This window comes from Protopterus annectens, chromosome 2.part2 (assembly GCF_019279795.1).
Source record: "Protopterus annectens isolate FY-2018-M chromosome 2.part2, PAN1.0, whole genome shotgun sequence".
NCBI classification, from domain to species: Eukaryota; Metazoa; Chordata; order Ceratodontiformes; family Protopteridae; genus Protopterus; species Protopterus annectens.
The window spans coordinates 383,602,600-383,623,691 of record NC_056730.1 but is presented as its reverse complement, the minus strand read 5'-3'; the positions used below and the strand labels follow the sequence as shown (position 1 = coordinate 383,623,691).

At 43.0% G+C, this 21,092-nt stretch overlaps 1 protein-coding gene across 1 annotated transcript in view; it reads left to right on the top strand.

The window, feature by feature from the left end:
* LOC122795939 (chondroitin sulfate proteoglycan 4-like) overlaps positions 1–21,092 on the top strand; it is a 923,439-nt gene that overhangs the window by 309,592 nt on the left and 592,755 nt on the right. The window lies entirely within an intron of this gene.

Below are 21,092 nucleotides of genomic sequence, written 5' to 3'. Positions count from 1 at the left end.
ATGTCTTGAATATAGAAGCATATAGAGGAGAAGGACATCTAAGGTTATGGTAAGTTCTTACACAACAGTACTTTTCATGAAATATGTTAGCAAGGTTTTCATAAAGAGGATGCTTTCTGCCTTCTAGTTAAGGAGACACTAGTCAAGGGTCTTCTTAACTGCAAAGAGGGAAGACAGGCCCTGGACATCTATTTTGAATCCAGCTTGTCTGAGCAAACACCTGAAAGTCAAGAAATTCAGAATGGTTATACTTCAGGATGTCCTTCAAGGATGCATCTGCAGTCCTTACAAATGGGTTGTCCTGTCGTCAGGCAGCCCTTCGGTCGGCCGGATTCCAAAGTCTGGGTCTGACCTCGGCTGATGTCGCACTTCACCCGATGTCATAGCTGCAGTTCTTCGGGTATAAAGGCATCAGCCGACGCCATTTTCCTCAGTCTTTCTTGCCGCGTGGCGCCCGATGCAGAAGCTGTTCGCAAGTGCCGGTCGGTCAGAACCAGAGATTACTACTACCGAAGACTTCTAAAAAGCTAAGTACCCCGTTGGGGACTCTTTCTTGCCTCAGCCGATGTCAGAAAAAGTGAATAACTGTTTAACTTGTGGAAAACAAATACCTCATAAAGATTTCCACTCTTACTGCTTACCTTGCTTAGGCCCAGACCACTACGTAGCAGCTTGTTTAGCCTGTGCTTCTTTCAACCGACGGACGCTTAGACGTCGGTCTGAATTTGCTGAAGAGTTTTTCGGCTCCGCTTTTGCTTACATTATGCCGTCGGATACTCCGACTACGCAAATTTCTAAAAAGCGCAAGGAAAAAGACCGACACTCGCGGTCCGCGGTTTCGGCCGAAACCGCTGTTAATCCAACCGTGAGTGTCTCGGTTTCGGCTGAAACCGAGTCCACGGTTCTTCCTGCGGCCGAAATCTTGCCTCCTATCGAGGCCTCATCCGGCTTGGCTGAATCTGCTACTGAAATCCCACCCGCTCTTGCAGGTTCACAGGATTTATCTGATACTATCCCTTTGGATATTTCTACCCCTGCATGTGGAGCTGCTAGGCCACCTGCATCCATGTCGATTAAGGCCTTTGCCAGGGCTAAAGCAGCAAAAAACTACCAAAACTGTGCTTGCTAAGACCCCCTCTCACAGGCCTAGCTCTAGTTCACAAATGCTTAGTCTAGCAGAGGATCTCATTTCTTTGATCCGGGGATCCCAACCACATCCAGACAGGGCCTCTCACCCACCTCCAGAGAAGAGGACTAGAGTAGAGCCCCCTGAGCCAGTTTCTTCAGATGACTCCTCTGATGAATCAGATAATTCAAACCCTCCAGAGGGCCCTTTTTCTCCTTATGAGGACTCTGATGCAGAAGAGTCCATTCCTTCTGCCTCTCCGCCTGAGGAATTTTCTTTGGGGAAACCTTGCATGCTATGAGGGAGCAATTTCAATGGCAGGGCCAGGATTTTTCAGACTCTAGAAAAGGCTTAGAACCTTTTGCATTTGCCACAGCATAGGCCTTTAGCCATTCCTCCAGTACTTACTGTTGTGGATGATGCATTTAATGATGCTTGTACTGCTCCTGATTCTCTTCCTCCGGCCCCTGCTAAGCCCGATAGGTACTACAGGGTTCCGGACACACATTATCATTTGTATAAGGCCCCTTTGCAGATCGAAACTATCTCCCAGGGACCCAAGGCTGTAGCAGCTACCTCTGCCAAAAACCCTCCCTCTGAAAGGGAATCTAGGGCCTTAGAGAGATGGGGTAAAAAAGTTTACACTTCTGCTACTCTTTCAACTAGGGCCTTGAACTGTCAATTCCACATGATTCAGTATCAGGAATTTATGTTAGACCAGTTAACTAATAAACTGTCCTCGGATGAACCATTAGACAAAAAATCTGTACAGGAAATGGTACATAACATTCAGCAGGTCAGTAATCATTCATTAAAATGCGGCTATGATGCACTGGAGGCTTCCTTTAGATCAGCCATGACTGGCACAGTGATCAGAAGACATGCATGGTTAAAAGAGCAGTCCTTACCAGACCATGTTAAATCAAAGCTCCTAGATGCTCCCATGGATAAGCTCAATTTGTTTGGCTCTCCTGCACAGCAAGTGCTAAAGAAGGTGGAAGAGAAAGCAAAATCTGTCCAGACAGTCAAGGATTTCTTGCAGGTCCAGCCACCAAGGTTTAGCAGGAACTGGCCTTCCAAGAATTGGTCCTTTCCAGACACCTCCAGAGCTCCGAGAGGCAGGAATAGGTGCTCAAGAGGCAGGGGTCAATCCAGAGGTGCTTACAGGGGACGTCAGTAGCAGGCTAACAACCAGCGAGGTGCAGACACAGATCCAGCCACCACCACTTCCACAGGACAATCACAGTGACTTGGCTCTGGCACCGCCTACCAGGGAACAACTAGAAGCACCCTTAGGCGGGAAACTAGCCTTATTTTCAGTAAACTGGCATTACATCACAGGAGACAAATGGATTTTACAGACAATAGACCAAGGTTACAGGTTTCACTTCCATACTCTACCAAGGAAGAGAGGAATGCCAAACCTACCTCCAAATCAGAAGACAGAAGCTCTAGAACAAATAACTCACTTACTAAGGATGAGAGCTGTAGAAAGGGTACCATCTATGAAACAAGGGCAAGGATTTTACTCCAGACTCTTCCTGGTACCAAGAAAAGAAAACCAATGGAGACCTATTCTCGACCTGTCCGCTTTAAACACATACCTCATTGTTCCAAAATTCAAAATGCTGACCCTACAGCAGCTTCTTCCCATGCTGGGCAAGGAGTCTTGGCTGGTAACTCTAGATCTCAAGGAGGCATACCTGCACGTCCCCATACGACCAAATTGCAGAAGATACCTCAGATTTCTTGCAGGATCAGAGCATTATCAATTCTCAGCATTGCCCTTTGGCTTATCTACTGCGCCCAGAGTATTCACGAAATGCCTGGCATCAGTAATTGCTCATTGCAGGCTTCAGGGAATTCAAATTTACCCTTATCTGGACGATTGCCTGTTACAAGCGGACAACAAAAACAAATTAACAAAAGATTTGGAAAAGGTCATTCATCTACTACAAGCCCTGGGATACACAGTCAATATAAAAAAGTCAAGGCTGATACCATCCCAAAGGATAACCTTCTTGGGTGCAGATCTGGACACATCAAAACAAATGGCATTCCTGACAGTAGAAAAACAGGAGCAACTCCCTCTCTACTTCATGGCATTAACAAAGCAGAACCAGCTAACAGCAAGAAAAGTCCTGCAAGCCCTGGGTTACATGGCATCCTGCATAATATTGATTCCACATGCCAGACTACATATGAGAAAGTTACAGTGGTACCTAAGGAATTTATGGTCTCAGCACAAGCACAGCCTAGAAACCCAAATTCCAATAATTCCATGCCTGAAGCAAGAATTCCAATGGTGGGCTCAGGCCTGTCAATCAAACAAAGGACTGCCCTTCCACAGCACTCAACCAAGCCAGACCATCACAACAGACGCCTCAGACCTCGGTTGGGGGGCACACATGCTGGACAAGTGCATACAAGGCTTATGAACTCAAGACCAGCTGCACCTACACATAAATCAAAAGGAAATGCTGGCAGTAAAACTGGCAATTCAGACATTCAGACCATTTCTTCGACAGGGTCAACTGTTGATAAGGACGGACAACACCACAGTTATGTGGTACATCAACAAACAGGGAGGCACACATTCATACCCTCTATGCCGGATGGCAATGGACCTCTGGAATGTGGCCCTGAGCTTCAACATTCAGTTACAAGCAATTTTTGTGCCAGGAAAAGAAAATATACTAGCAGACATCCTAAGCAGAACTACCACGGATGCCCACGAATGGATGCTGCATCCGGACATCTTCAAAACCATTACAGGGAAATGGGGACTACCAGAAATAGACTTATTTGCATCCCCACACAATCACCAACTGAAAAAATTCTGCACAAGGACGTACCACCCACTTGCTTGGGAAGTGGACTCCCTATCTTTCAGTCGGAAAAACCTGACAGCATATGCATTCCCACCTCTTCCTTTGATGCACAAGGTGCTATTGAAGATCAAAGAAGACCGTCCAAGGATCATCCTGATAGCTCCAGACTGGCCAAGGCAACACTGGTACCCATTACTGAGGAGTATGTCTCGGGAACAAATATGGCCTCTGCCCCTAGTTCCCTTGCTGTTAACACAGAACAACTTCAAAACCCTGCATCCAAACCTGAAAACACTGCAGCTGGCTGCCTGGAACATTGCATAAGACCAAATAACCCAGATTTATCTCAAAGGGTTAAAGACATTATCTTGGAGGCTCGCAGACCCTCAACAAGAAAAATTATTCAGCAAAATGGAAAAGATATCTCATTTGGAGTACTGCAAAAGGAGAATGTGTCACTGGTAAACATAGCTAACATCCTGGAATACTTGGCAGAGCTCTTCCACAATGGCCTGTCCTATTCTTCCATTAAGATTCATGCATCAGCTATTTCAGCAGAATACAACTTGGATCCTCCAGTCTTCTCACATCCTCTGCTCAGGCAGTTTCTGAGAGGAATTAAAAATGTAAAACCACCTAGGAAGCCACCATTGCCAGCATGGGACTTGAACTTTGTGCTAGAAAATTGACACTCCCTCCTTCGAGCCAGCAGCAACAGCAGAATTACAGTACTTATCATGGAAAACTGCTTTCCTGCTTGCAATCACTTCAGCAAGAAGGGTATCTGAACTACAAGCATTAATGGCAGTACAGCCCTTCCTGATCTTCCATCAAGATAGAGTGTCCATGAGAACTAATCCTACTTTTATGCCAAAGGTGGTCTCCAGGGTATCTTTAAATCAAGCTATCCACCTGCCTACATTCTTCCCCAACCCACAGAACAGGGGAGAAAGACTGTTGCATACCTTGGATGTACATAGACAATTATGTTACTACCTGGACAGGACCAAGAGCAATAGAAAAACTGACCAGCTACTGGTAGCATATGCAACAGGAATGGAAGGAAAAGCAATTTCAAAACAGACAATCTCTAAGTGGATAGGAAATTGCATTAGATTTTGTTACTCCTACCATGGGAAGAAAACTCCAGAAAACATCAGGCCTCACTCTACAAGGGCTACAGCCACTACCACAGCTTTTTACGGAGTGGCTACCAAAGACATTTTAGTGGCTGCTACTTGGAGCTCCGTGCATACATTTGCCAAGCATTATAATTTACCCTTATACTCCAGATCCCGAGCAGGTTTTGCCACTGCTGTTTTGCAAGGGATCTTACCTACACCATAATCTTTTTTCTCCTCCTCCCCCAGTTTGGCTATGGTATTCTACCCATTTGTAAGGACTGCAGATGCATCCTTGAAGGACATAGTACAGTTTTGTACCTACCATAAATGTAGATGTCCGATAGGCATGCATCTGCAGTCAGGATTACCCACCCTCCTTCCCCTCTGTGGTACTCCTAGGGTATTTGCCCATCTTGTAGCTAGCTGGGGGAATCTATTATGGTGTATTTGTTTGTATATATGTACATACATGCTTATTTTTTGTTTGGTCTCTACTGTTTGGAACCATTTGCATTTATCCAAATTTAGCCTTCCTAGAGGGCACCTGGCATCTGAGGCAAGAAACACTGAGGAAAATGGTGTCGGCTGATGCCTTTATACCCGAAGAACTGCAGCTATGACGTCGGGTGAAGTGCGACATCAGCCGAGGCCAGACCCAGACTTTGGAATCCGGCCGACTGAAGGGCTGCCTGACGACAGGACAACCCATTTGTAAGGACTGCAGATGCATGCCTATCGGACATCTACATTTATGGTAGGTACAAAACTGTACTTTCGTTCTCCTTCAGGGAGGCTAAGTGAAAAATTCAGGTTTGAAAAAATGTTTACTAGCTTCTGTCTGTCTTTAACCTCATGGGAGATTTCTGGTTCTCAAATTAAACAGTCTTTTTCACCCTCCTTTGCTACCTTTTCACTGGACAGGCTTTCCCATAGTGTTCATCAGGTGTGTAATCCCAGCCACAGCAACACTCAGGGTAAGGGAACATTCATGTTTTGTTTCTTTCTGGATGAAGGTTTTGCTAGGTGTCTTCCACTTAGCACTTCATGGTTTAGTGATTCTGTGTGTGGATTATTTGCATTAACAGCCCTTGTGAGGAAACCAGATATGATAAGAAAACACAGAAAGATTTTTCTTGGAACATTCCTGGATTCTATGCAGCAGATAATTTTTCTGAGCCAGCCAAACATTGACTTTGGTCCGCCTTCCATATTGTTTTTTCTGGAATTATTTGGTCAGACATCGTCATGATGGTTCAGCATTATAACAGAGTTTGTGTGGTAAAAATAACACTGTTACTTGTAGAATCATTGAGAATCAGATACTGGGTACCCAGGACTAGAGATTTTACTAACTCTTTCTGCAGTAAATGAATTGAAATAGTAGATGCAGTCTTTTTAAACACAAGCAAATCCTTTCTGACACATCAGTCCACCAGTATTCTTACCATAGATGTGTGCGCATCTGGAGTGCCTGACAATTAAGGAGAGTTTGGTTTCCATCACATATTGATATGTACATCAGCCTGAAAGAAATTCAAGTAGTCCAGACCTACTGGTACTGAGAGAATTTAGGAAATGTATACTTTCAGGAATGTGGCTGGTAAACACAGATGGTTCCATAACTAAACAAGTGGGGTGGCTCAAGGTTGTCTTAGAAGGGCAGGCTTGCACTTATCGGAACTAGCTTTGCAGTTCACTTTCAACCAGGGGAAGTCTTTTGGTAGACATGCTTAGCTGAACAGTTCCTTCTGACCGTGGGTGTTTGTTTAATCCATTTATCTCTTTAAGGAGACAGCTGGAGAAAGACCTGTTTGCATCCCCATAAAATGCTGACTGACCAGGATGTGCAGTGCTTCTTCAGTACTTTGGGGAGAACCACTTTACACATCTCCTACAATAGCTCCAGTTGAAACATTTAAGCAGAACCCAGGAAAATATTTATTTGTGATTTGTTAACTGGGTAAGTGGACTGTTTTACAGAGGTTTTTTCTGCTTACCATGACTCGGGTCACAATGGCAAGGGTGAATGCACACACTAACTGTTTAGTATACCCGTTCAACCATCATGTTTTTGGCAAATGGGGAGGATTGGAATACCTGGAGAAAATTCACATTGACATGGGGAACAACATGCTAGTGCTACATAGGCAATGACCAAGATGAAAATATCAGGATTAAGAAAGGACGGGTCTTTTTGATACTAATTGTGCTACTCTGCCATCACTAGGAGGTAGCAGGCAGAGCGCTACATCCATTCATTAGTAGAATTACTTCATCAGATAGTTTCTGTGTCACACTTTCATTTCCCACTAGAGAATTATTTTCCTGTGCTTAGATTATGTGTCCTTTGGGAAGCAAAGAGGCTTTCTAATATGAAACCTCATAAAATGAGAGAGATTTCCTCACGGGCATAAGGAGTATGTTTTAGTATTTCTGGGAATACAAATTCCACATATTCTGGATTACCTATTACTTTCTAATGGCCTGTCTTACTTGTCCTTTAAAATGCTGTTTTCTGCTTTATCAGCATGTCTTCTTTGAGGATCGTTTTGCAACTTCCTAAAATATATTGAATGGCTTTTCCATAGATGTCCTTCAAGGATGCATCTGCAGTCTTTACAAATGGGTTGTCCTGTCGTCAGGCAGCCCTTCGGTCGGCCGGATTCCAAAGTCTGGGTCTGGCCTCGGCTGGTGTCGCACTTCACCCGACGTCATTGCGGCAGTTCTTCGGGTATAAAGGCATCAGCCGACGCCATTTTCCCCAGTCTTTCTTGCCGCGTGGCCCAAGCAGAAGCTGTTCGCAAGTGCCGGTCGGTCAGATCCAGAGATTACTACTACCGAATACTACTTCGAAGATTTCTATAAAGCTAAGTACCCCGTTGGGGAATCTTTCTTGCCTCAGCCGATGTCAGAGAAAGTTAATAACTGTTTATCTTGTGGGAAACAAATACCTCATAAAGATTTCCACTCCTATTGCATACATTGTTTAGGCCCAGACCACGACGTAGCAGCTTGTCTAGCCTGTGCTTCTTTTAACCGATGGACGCTTAGACGTCGCTCGGACTTTGCTGAACAGATTTTCGGCTCCGATTTTGCCTACATTATGCCGTCGGATCCTCCGACTACGCAAATAACCAAAAAACACAAAGAAAAGGACCGACACTCGCGGTCCGCGGTTTCGGCCGAAACCGCGGTTAAGCAACCCACGAGAGTCTCGGTTTCGGCCGAAACCGAGCAAGCGGTTCTTTCTTCAGCCGATATCTTGCCTTCTACCGAGGCCTCTTCTATCCTGGTAGAAACGGCTTCTGAAATCCAACCTTCTGTTGCGATTTCACAGGATTTATCAGACACCATTTCCCTAGATATTTCTACCCCTGCACGTGGAACTGCTAGGCCTCCTCCAGCTATGTCTATTAAGGCCTTTGCCAGGGCTAAAGCAGCCAAAGCATCAAAACCTGTGCCTGCCAAGCCCCCCTCTCACAGGCCCAGCACCAGCTCCCATATGCTTTCTTTGGCAGAGGATCTCATCTCTTTAATTCGTGGAGCCCAGCCTCATCCAGACAGAGCCTCTCTCCCTCCTCCAGAAAAGAGGCCTAGAGCAGAGCCCCCTGAGCCAGTAGCCACAGATGATTCCTCTGATGACTCAGAACATACAGACCCTCCTGAGGCTTCTTATTCTCCTTACGAAGACTCTGATGCTGAGGAATCCATCCCTTCAGCCTCTCCTCCTGAGGAATTTTCCTTTGGGGAAACCTTGCATGCTATGAGGGAACAATTTCAATGGCAGGGCCAAGATTTCTCAGACTCTAGAAAAAGGCTTAGGACCTTTCTACACTTGCCACAGCATAGGCCTTTAGCTATACCTCCAGTTCTATCTGTTGTTGATGATGCATTTAATGATGCTTGCACTGCTCCTGATACTTGGGTCCCGGACACTCATCACCACTTATATAAGGCCCCTTTTGCAGATCCAGAGACTATCTCCCAGGGCCCTAAAGCTGTAGCAGCTACTTCTTCTAAAAAACCCCTCCCCTCTGAAAGGGAATCCAGGTCCTTAGAGAGATGGGGTAAAAAAGTTTACACCTCTGCTACTTTGTCAGCTAGAGCTTTGAACTGCCAATTTCATATGATTCAATATCAAGAGTTTATGCTTGACCAGTTGACTAACAAGCTGTCCTCTGAAGAATCTTTAGATAAAAAGTATGTTCAAGAAATGTTACATAACATACAGCAGGTTAGTAACCATTCTTTAAAATGTGGCTATGATGCACTGGAGGCTTCCTTTAGATCAGCCATGACTGGCACAGTTATCAGGAGGCATGCATGGTTGAAAGAACAGGCATTACCAGACCATGTCAAATCTAAGCTTTTGGATGCACCTATGGACAAGGTCAATTTATTTGGTGCCCCGCACAACAGGTACTAAAAAGATGGAAGAGAAAGCAAAATCTGTGCAAACAGTAAAGATTTCTTACAAGTTCAACCTCCAAGGTTTAGCAGGAATTGGCCCTCCAAGAATTGGTCCTTTCCGGACTCCTCTAAGGCACAAAGAGGCAGGAATAGGCGCTCTAGAGGCAGAAACCAATCCAGGGGTGCCTACAGGGGTCGCCAGTGGCAGGGTAACAACCAACGAGGCACGGATACAGCCACCACCACTACAACAACTCAATCACAGTGACTTGGCGGTGGCACCGCCTACCAGGGAACAACTAGAAGCCCCCTTAGGTGGAAAGCTAACATTATTTTCAAGAAACTGGCACTGCATTACGAGAAAAATGGATTTTGCAGACTATAGACAAAGGCTACAGGTTCCATTTCCATACACTACCAGGAAAGAGAGGAATGCCAAACCTACCACCTTCTCAAAGGGCAGAAGCTCTAAAACAAATATCTCAATTATTAAGAATGCGAGCTGTGGAAAAGGTACCATTTATGGAGCAAGGGAAGGGATTTTACTCCAGGCTCTTCCTGGTACCAAGAAAAAAAAACAAATGGAGGCCTATTCTAGACCTGTCCGCTTTAAACACATTCCTCATTGTTCCAAAATTGAAAATGCTGACCCTACAGCAGCTTCTTCCCATGCTGGGCAAGGAGTCTTGGCTGGCAACTCTAGATCTCAAGGAGGCATACCTGCACGTCCCCATAAGACCAATTTGCAGAAGATACCTCAGATTTCTTGCAGGATCAGAGCATTATCAATTCTCAGCATTGCCCTTTGGCTTATCTACTGCGCCCAGAGTGTTCATGAAATGCCTGGCATCAGTAATCGCTCATTGCAGACTTCAGGGAATTCAAATCTATCCCTACCTGGACGACTGCCTGATACAAGCGGACAACAAAAACAAACTAACAGAAGACTTACAAAGAGTCATCTACCTGCTACAAGCCCTGGGATATACAGTCAATACAAAAGTCAAGGCTGATTCCATCCCAAAGAATAACCTTTCTGGGTGCAGAACTGGACACATCAAAACAAATGGCATTTCTAACTGCAGAAAAGAAAGAGCAACTTCCTCTCTACTTCTTGGCATTAACAAAGCAGAGCCATCTAACTGCAAGAAAAGTGCTACAAGCTCTAGGCTTCATGGCATCCTGCATAATACTGGTCCCTCATGCCAGGCTTCATATGAGAAAGCTACAGTGGTACCTAAAGAATTTGTGGTCTCAGCACAAGCACAGCCTAGAAACCAAAATTCCAATGATCCCATGCCTGAAGCAAGAGTTCTTATGGTGGGCTCAGGCCTGTCAATCGAACACAGGACTGCCCTTCTGCAAAAGTCAACCAAGACAAACCATCACGACAGATGCCTCAGACCTCGGATGGGGGGCACACATGATGGGCAAGTGCATTCAAGGCCTATGGACTCAAGACCAGCTGCATCTGCACATAATTCTAAAAGAAATGATGGCAGTAAAATTGGCAATCCAGGCATTCAGACCTCTTCTCCAAGAAGGCCAGTTGATGATAAGGACAGACAACACCACAGTTATGTGGTACATCAACAAACAAGGAGGCACACACTCATACCCTCTATGCCGGCTGGCACTGGACCTATGGGATGTGGCTCTGAGCTACAACATTCAGTTACAGGCAATTTATGTACCAGGGAAGGAAAACATTCTAGCAGACATATTAAGCAGAATTACAACAGATGCCCACGAATGGATGCTGCATCCGGACATTTTCAAAATCATCACAAGAGAATGGGGATTACCACAAATAGACTTGTTTGCATCCCCATTCAATCACCAGTTGAAGAAATTCTGCACAAGGACTTACCACCCACTTGCTTGGAAGGTGGACTCCCTATCCTTCAGTTGGAAAAGCCTAACAGCATACGCATTCCCACCACTTCCTTTGATGCACAAGGTGCTTCTCAAGATCAAAGAGGAATGTCCAAGGATCATTCTGATAGCCCCAGACTGGCCAAGACAACATTGGTATCCACTGCTGAGGAGCATGTCCCGGGAACAAATATGGACACTGCCCCTGATCCCATTACTGCTGACACAGAACAACTACAACATTCTGCATCCAAACCTAAAAACTCTGCAGCTAACTGCCTGGAACATTACATAACAGCAATTAACCCAAATTTATCCCAAAGGGTTAAAGACATAATCCTGGAGGCTCGTAGACCTTCAACAAGAAAGAATTATGCAGCAAAATGGAAAAGATATCTCATCTGGAGTACTGCAAAGGGGCAAGATGTGGCACTGGTGAACATAGCCAACATCCTGGAGTACTTGGCGGAGCACTTCCATACAGGCCTGTCCTATTCCTCCATCAAGATACATGCATCAGCTATTTCAGCAGAATACAGCTTGGTGCCTCCTGTCTTCTCGCATCCTCTGCTCACACAGTTTCTGAGAGGAATTAAAAATGTAAAACCTCCCAGGAAACCTCCATTGCCAGCATGGGACTTGAACTTTGTGCTAGAAAAACTGACTCTACCTCCTTTCGAACCAGCAGCTACAGCAGAATTGCAATACTTATCCTGGAAGACTGCTTTCCTGCTGGCAATAACTTCAGCAAGAAGGGTCTCTGAACTACAGGCATTAATGGCAGTACAACCCTTCCTGATCTTCCATCAAGATAGAGTGTCCATGAGAACAAATCCTACATTTATGCCTAAGGTGGTATCCAGAGTCTCTTTAAATCAGGCTATCCACCTTCCTACATTCTTCCCAATCCACAGAACAGGGGAGAAAAGCTCTTACATACCTTGGATGTACACAGACAATTACGCTACTACCTGGACAGGACAAAAAACAATAGAAAAACTGACCAGCTTCTGGTAGCATATGCAACAGGAAAAGAAGGAAAACCAATTTCTAAACAGACAATCTCCAAATGGATAGGAAATTGCATAAGATTTTGTTACTCCTACCATGGAAAGAAAACTCCAGAGAACATTAGGCCTCACTCCACAAGGGCTACAGCCACTACCACAGCTTTCTTACGAGGAGTGGCTACCAAGGACATTATAGAGGCTGCTACTTGGACCTCCGTGCATACATTTGCCAAGCATTATAACTTACCACTATACTCTAGATCCCGTGCTGGTTTTGCTACTGCTGTTTTGCAAAGGATCCTGACTACACCATAATCTATTCTCATTTCCTCCTCCCCTAGTTTAGCTATGGTATTCTACCCATTTGTAAAGACTGCAGATGCATCCTTGAAGGACATGGTACAGTTTTGTACCTACCATAAATGTAGATGTCCGAGAGGAATGCATCTGCAGTCAGGATTACCCACCCTCCTTCCCCTCTGAGGTACTCCTAGGGTACTTACCAATCTTCAGCTAGCTTGGGGGGGATCTATTATGGTGTATTTGTTTGTATATATGTACATACATGTTTATTTTGTGTGTTTGCTCTCTACTATTTGGAAACTTTGTAATTTATCCAAATTTAGCCATCCAAGAGGGCACCTGGCATCTGGGGCAAGAAACACTGAGGAAAATGGCGTCGGCTGATGCCTTTATACCCGAAGAACTGCCGCAATGACGTCGGGTGAAGTGCGACACCAGCCGAGGCCAGACCCAGACTTTGGAATCCGGCCGACCGAAGGGCTGCCTGACGACAGGACAACCCATTTGTAAAGACTGCAGATGCATTCCTCTCGGACATCTACATTTATGGTAGGTACAAAACTGTACTTTATTGGATCTGAAGATTTCGAACAGAGTCTTGATACCTCTGTGGGATCTTTGCTGTACTCTCTGTTTTAGACATTCTTTTCAGCTCCATAAACCTTTCCTTCCCTAAAGTCAGTCCTGGTATTAATAACTTCATGTAGAAGGTTATCTGAATTTCATTCTTACTTATTCATACCCTTACATGGTCTTTCACATGGATGAAGAGGATCATAATACCTGGAGAAAATTCACAGTAGCAGTGAGAACATTCAGATGCCAAATAGAAGATTGACTGTTTCTGCTGACCCTTATTTTATTACCAATGTCTTCCAAGTATTGGCATTAAATTAAAATATTTTACTTCACTTTGCCTTTACCTGCAGAATAATGGTGACATGTATTAATAGTACCAAAGATATCAAAAGTCAGAACTGCTGTTTCCTTCCCTTGTAGGTAGCAAGCAGGGAATCCTGGCAGTGAATTGGTTGCTTTGGATTTTGACTCTGTGGGTGAACTTATTCAGAGATATGTCAGGGTCCTTTGTTTATCAGCAGCAGTAGCTTTTATTGCTTTCTTTAGGTGAGTCTTTGTTACTGTTGTTTGCAGGTCAGCCTGGAGGTTAACATGCCATGCATTTGCTAGGCATTATAATCTGGATTTGGTGAACAAGTTTAGAAGCAGTTTTGCTATGCCATCTTCCAAGAGGATAATGATATTGTTGCCAACACCCATCTCCTTAATACATAGCCCTCTACCCAGCCAGACATTGCAAGGACAGCAGTAGTGACACAGCATTGTACAGTTGTGCAAAGCCTTCATTGTGACGATAAATGAGTGATTTGACCCTTTTCTTAGAGAATTCCTCTTTCCATTCCTTTTGACCTTTTCTGTCTAAATGGCTTGTGTTCTTAGTACTGATGGTGTGTTGTAGAGACAACCTGTCCTACTGATGGTGCAGAGTCCATTTTACTCTGTTTTGTCAGCACTGCAGTATGGTGAATTAGTGTTTTACCAGGAAAATGGTTCTAATTGCAGGAACATAAGACTACAGTGGCTGAGTCAGACAGTGATGGCAGAAAGCTGTTCATCTTTGTATTATTACCTGTATTCAACCACCATGTAAATGTGACAGATTTTACATTTTTCTATAAAACGTTGTAATGGCAGGAAATGAAAGTGTGATGGTTGTAGAATTTTGTACTGTATATCATTTACTTGTAGGAGAAACACAAAAAAGATGTTACTGATTGAGCCTAGTGTATCCACTACAGTGTTATGATGCTTCTTTCAGGAAGAGACAACTTGTTTATTGTTACAAGCTGGGGAAGTGGTACTGCTTCATCTTTTCTAACATGATGATGGAACTTTCTGGGACTTCTTATTTCTGTCATTTAATAAGGATTTAAAGGAGTATAGAAATTTGTTTGGATTCCAGATCTGTACTCAAAGCCAAAGCTGCTGGGTTGTGCTTCCTTGCATTACCTCAGACAGCAATTTTTACTTCCAAGGCTGCAGTATTTCTCACCTGAACAGATTTTCACCTCATATTTTTGGTCTTCTCCTCACAAAATCTGTGGTTGACTGGCAAATCACTGATGACTGAAGCTGCTAAATAATGACATACATTTGAGTTTCAGTCTTCATATCCTTCAGAAAAAATGCATGCTAGCACAAATCTTGTTATTCTATCAACTTTCTAAGTTTATAAGAGCAGTATTTAAAATCTGTCCCTGTTTTTGGGGCTTTGAACCCCTGCTGTATCTGATGTTTCATCCCCTGGTGTTCTACCCCCAAAGTTTAGCATTAACTGAGAGTTTACCCTGTATTTAAGCTTCTAGACAGTGATGTATTAATATTGGGTCTGTATTTCACTCTGTATCTCTTCAATATTTTTCCAGTTCCCCTAACTTCCATGTTGTACTTAAGCATTTGCCCTGTTTCTGTAGTGAATGGGCTGTCCTTCACAGCACGGAGACATTAATCCTTCAAGGGAGTATCTACATTTATAAACTAATGTTCATATCAGTTTCTCTGCTAAATAACTTAATAACCACCCATTAAACTCCTGTTAAGTACATTGGGGGTATGCTGCTAGAGTTTCTCAGTCCCCTCTAAAGTCTTTGCTATCTCCCGCCCCTACACATAGGAAATTAGTTTCTATCCTCTGTATTTCTAACCAGTCTCTGAGCTACAGTAAGTGGCTTGCCAGCCCCCCCCCCAACTACTTTATCTTTACTATTACTCATAGGTAATATGTAATTAATCTATAATTCAGTCTTCCCTCCTCATCCAGCCAATCTTCTACAGTCACCTGTATTATAATACAGATTTCTCCTCTTCTCTCAGCTACTCTCACTTATCTTGGCCTTGATCCCCACCCCTACCTAGTCTAAGTTAGGTTACATGTACTTACCTTTCTCAATACATTGGAGATAGGTTTTTGTTGTTAGCTACTTTCACCTTTACTGGGTCTGTCCACAATCCCACTCTGGGCTCACTCTGATCCCCTACCCTACCCCCATTCCCATACCCCCCACTTCAGTTACATTTATTCTTTTGACAGCCCCTCCCCTTCCTCTCTACCTGCCAATAGGAACCCTTACACTTTCATTAGCACCATCCCATAACTCCACCCCCACTAAGCCCCAATTACTTCCCATTACTACAACCTCTCCTTTAACTCCCTCTTTTTCACACACTACTTCCCACACCTCCTGACTCTAGGGTACCACTATCATTTCTCAATATGCTCTATTCTTTAAAACTTTGTACTGCTATTATCTCTCTTATCTCTACTCTTCTCTTGTTGTCCCATGCCACCTCCTTCTATACTTTTTTCAACTCCCCACCTACAACATCTCCCACACTAACCATAACTCCCCTCTCTTTAACTAATAACGCCTCCAGCATCTCACTTTCATTATTCAACTGTAATACCTTGCACCTAACAAAGTTAAAATACTATATCATCACTATTAAACTAAAATTAACATACTACTGTTTCCTTAGGTCTCGCTCTTTTCCCCAACATCTGTCCATCATTACACATCATTATCTGACCCTCTTCCACCGTGATGACATTCACCCTAATCCAGGTCCAACTAACTGCTCAAACTACAATCTTTCTTCTTATACCAAAAACCTTTTCATAACAACAGTCACTGTATGTAGTATCTGTAACAAAACCCCACAATTCTACGCCTGGCTCTCTCAATACTCCCCAAATATTAAATATAAAAACTGCACACAACCTACAAAGCAGAAACTTTAATGTTGTGTTGTGTCTTTTGGCTTTTCCTGGTTAGGGGTCACCACAGCGGAACTCCGGTCCGCTAATGATTGGCAGTTGATTTTTATGTGCCAAGTTGCCAGCCCTGACGCACAACCTTCAACGAAGGTACGCCCATTCACACATGTCTCCATGCAGAAGACGCTCTAGCTGAGAATCGAACCGGACAGCGTCTTACTGTGAGGCGACAACGCTACCACAGCACCACCACCGTGGACTTAAAGCAGTGAAAAATAAAATAAATTAAGGTAAGCTCTTTCGTGACTCACAGGCCGCTTCATCAGACAATACTAAAGTTAAGGTCATATCCTTATATAGTGCTATGCAATCATGTGGTACAATTAGGCATTTAAAGAAGTAAATACTCATCATAAGCAGTAAATATAGAACATTATAAAACAATTAATGCTAAAATCCATGTATATACATAAATAGATGAATAAATATATATTTTAAAAATCTATAAAACAGTCGTAAATATTTCACAAATTATATAATATATGTTTAATACTTGTGTTTAAGAGGTTGTGCTTTTAAAAAAGGTTTCAGGGAAGACATTATTTAAGCCTGGAAATTTTTCTGCATTAAGTAAAAGAATCCATTTTTGTTCAGCGACTTCTGTACGATTTTCTAAGTCACCACCTCTAACAGTATTATCAATAATTTGTAAAACTAAAAATTTAAAAACGTGATGAATCCGTATGCTTAAATATCTCATTGACAGTAATCTGCTAGCACCCACCCAACATGGTTTTCGGCCAGCATACAGTACAGCTACAGCCTTACTTTCATTTACTAACACTGTATACAAAGCTCTTGATGCTGGTCAACTGACTTCAGTTATATTACTAGATCTATCAAAAGGTTTTGATACAGTGTCCCACCCTAAACTGTTATCACAACTTGAGGCTGTAAACTGCTCCCCACACACTTTAACCTGGTTCCACAACTATCTTCACAACAGATGGCGAAACAATCTGATTATCTTATCAGCAATACAGGAGTCCCCTAAGGGTCGATTCTTGGACCCCTACTCTTTAATGTATTCATCAACAATCTCCACAAAGCTTTTCAGTAAAGTATACTCAATCAATGTGCCAACAATTCGACTATTATTACTTCCTCTAATAACTTCACGGATCTCCTAATGTTAACACAAAAAGCATTCACATCAATAGAATCCTGGCTTAATGAGGCTCAACTGCTACTTAACTAAAAAAATCAAAACTTCTACTTTTCTCACCTAAACCTCCAACCCTAGACTTCAAAATATTCTCACGAAACAATACTGAAATTGAAATTGTACAAACATCTAAACTACTTGGCATTATAATTGACGATAAACTCTCATTCAAGAGCCATATACTTAGCACAATCAAAAAGACCCATTTTAAGATAGGTGGGCTCTATAGGCAAAAGCTCTATCTGGACATGTCCAACAAGCTAAAATTGGCTAACAGTCTTCTTCTCCCTTCACTCCTCTACACTAGCCCAATTTTCACTAACCTACACTCACATCTCTTAAATAAACTACAGTCATGCTACTACAAAATAGCAAAGCTTGTGTACAATATGCCAACACGCACTGATCACTGTCTGGCCATTAAATCTTTAAACTGGTTCAAATTCCCCCACTACCTACATTATACCCAACTAACTTACTCTGCAACCCAAATTACTGCCCTTCTCTTGAAAATATGATACACATACACACACCCCAACTCGAATTCTTAGATCTTCTGGCAAACAACTCCGAACCATAACCAAACCCAATAAAAGAGCTGGCCAGTGCCTTTATTCCCATGCTGTCGCCAAATTATGGAATGCTCTCCCTCATCTATTAGACTCTTTAAAAACATTCAAAACAGCACTGAAAGACCACTTTCTTAATAACTTGCTCTGCGACTGTAATCACATGATTAAACCACCCTAAGTTTTGTTCCTCAGTCTGCAACTCCTTCTAGCCTCCTGGGTTGGGAGGGTGGCCTAATGCTTAAGGTGTTTGACTTACAAAAACAGGGTGCAGGGTTTGAGTCTCACAAGGGATAATTGGCTAGGCTTAAAAAATGGCTCACAAGGGCAGTTAGCCTAGTACTAATCGATAATCGATGAACCAATAAACTGTACACATTTCTGTAAACCATCATGTCATAGGTTGACTTTTATGTTAATTTTCTAATTTTGCACATAAGTTTAAATGCTGTGTATCACTGCTTTAATTTGTAATATTCTATATATGTAACCTTATCATTTTAATACTATGCTATTTAATTTTCTGTAATTGTTTTGGAGCTTTTCTCCCCAGGCCTCCACTGAAAATGGGTCCTTGGCCCAGTGGACTTTCCTGGTCAACAAATGTCAAAAATAAATAAATAAATAACATTTCTTGTGCTAAGATAGTGAGAGGTATGGGCTGCACCTCAAAAAGTGGAACCAGCTAACTGATCATATGGTGCAATGTATAAAGCATTCAGATAATGTGAGGACAGGAGCATGTTGGTCTTCTGCTTGTTGTTAGGGAGGGGTTGGAAAGTGGTTAAGGCGTTTACCTTACAGACACAAGGGCCAGGGTTTGCCTCTCAAATGGGATAATTGGTTAGGCTTAAAATGTCCCACAAGGCAGTTAGCCTTGTACTAAGCCATGAACCTATTATGTTCATACTTCACACAAGTGTGCTTTCCTTACAAGTAGTCGGAGACATGAGACGGATCTTATTGTAGTTGATTTGTAATAGCTAAAGTGCATTAACTGAAGCAGAAGCAGTGAGGGAAACCTATATTCAAATTGGGAGTATGAATACAATTGGCATTAATGGCTTGGGATCATGAAAAAGAAGATTAGTGGTTTTGTTGAATGCTTTAAAGTGCTTACAACTGGATCATAGCACCTAGTGAGTTAACTGCTGCAGTACATTTGTACCACACTTGTTACTTATTTATTTGAGGCACTTTTAAGTAAAAAGCTTTGTAATAAAACCATCGCCCAAATAAATGTAGTGTATTGCACAGTGATGACCGCTTTGGCATAATGTGAGATATGCCCACAGACTTAAATAGATGTGTCTCTGCACAATCCTGGTATTGCACCCATTAAAGTTTATAAATGTAACAGATGTTTTCCCTGTTTATGTTACTTAAAGTAAAGTTACTTTTTAACCTCAGTGGCAACAATTTTAGGGAAGGTGAATTTTTGGAAATGTTTCCTTTAACAAAAGCAGTAGGCTGAAAAAAAATTGCAGATGGAGTGAAAATGCTGTTCAGCACTTCATTCATAATATGCCATTGTGTCAAGATAAGTAATTACTTTGTAGCAAAACACTTCAAGCTTGGTATAATTGTTTATGTAGCCAGTTAGCATCTTTATAGGATCATAGGAACTTACTGGGCTATTGGCCCTGAGGCCCTTACAAGCCTAGCCAAGAATTTAGCCCATGTTCTGACAAGTCAGCACCCGATGCCCCTATCCAGCAGAGACACAGGTGGAATCCCAGGGGTCTGTTTTCTGTTCCCCATCCAGTTATCCAGGTTGTGCTTAAAAAGGGTTAATGAGGTACTCTGCTTGACGTGGAAAGGGAGTCTGTTCCATAGAAGGGGGAGTCTCTGGGACACAAATCTGTCCCACTAACAAGTCCTATTGATGTCACAAACCAGGTTGAGGTCACGCATGGGGGTTACTTGAATGGAGCTTGTTTTGCGGATATGTAGCAGTTCCATCAAGGCAGAGTCTGAGATTGCTTTGTATGCCAGACAGAGGTCACCTCTGAGGAGTCTCTATGAGACTTAGTAGAGAGACAGGGCTTTTAGCCTGTCTGTGTAGGGTAGATGTTTGAGGCCCTGGATTCTCCTGGTGAAAAACATCTGTGGTCTCTCCAGCTGCTGCATATGCTTTGTGAGGTACATGCCGAAAGGGGCATTGTACTCAATAATGGGTCTTAAAAGGGAAGAGTACAGGGATGTTATGACCTCCTTGTCTCTGGATGAGATACCCTTACTAATGAGGTGGGCCATGTAGAAAGCTTTCCATACAGTGGAGGCAATATGGTGATCAAAAGTCAGTTTGCTATCAACCTGGATGCCCAAGTCTCTCACGACTAATTGTGTGCTTAGGGCCTTGTTGTTAATGTGGTAATGTCCCCAAAGGGGATGATATATTTTTTGGCATTTATTTTAAGGCCATGTTTCTGGCACCAGTCATTTGTTTGGGTGAGACCCTCTTGGAGGATGTCCACATCACTAGGGGAATTGATGACAATGCCCAGCTTGCAGTTTTCTGCAAACTTGGTCAGCCACAACTCACTGGTTGTGGCCTACACCTTAGAAAAGTATATTCCAAGCAACAGAGGCCTCAAAACTGATCCCTGGGGTACGCCACTCGGTACAAGTCTACTTCTTGAGGTGGCTTCCCCTGTTTTGACTAAGTGGGTTCTATCAGTGAGCCAGTTTGCTACCCATCTGGTAATATACGGATTGATGCCTAGTTGAGAGAGTTTAACTATTGTACCCAAATTAAATTGTTAGATACTTTTAACTCATTCACTCCGGAGCAGCTCAGGAAAAGCTGCCTGCGTAATTCCACCA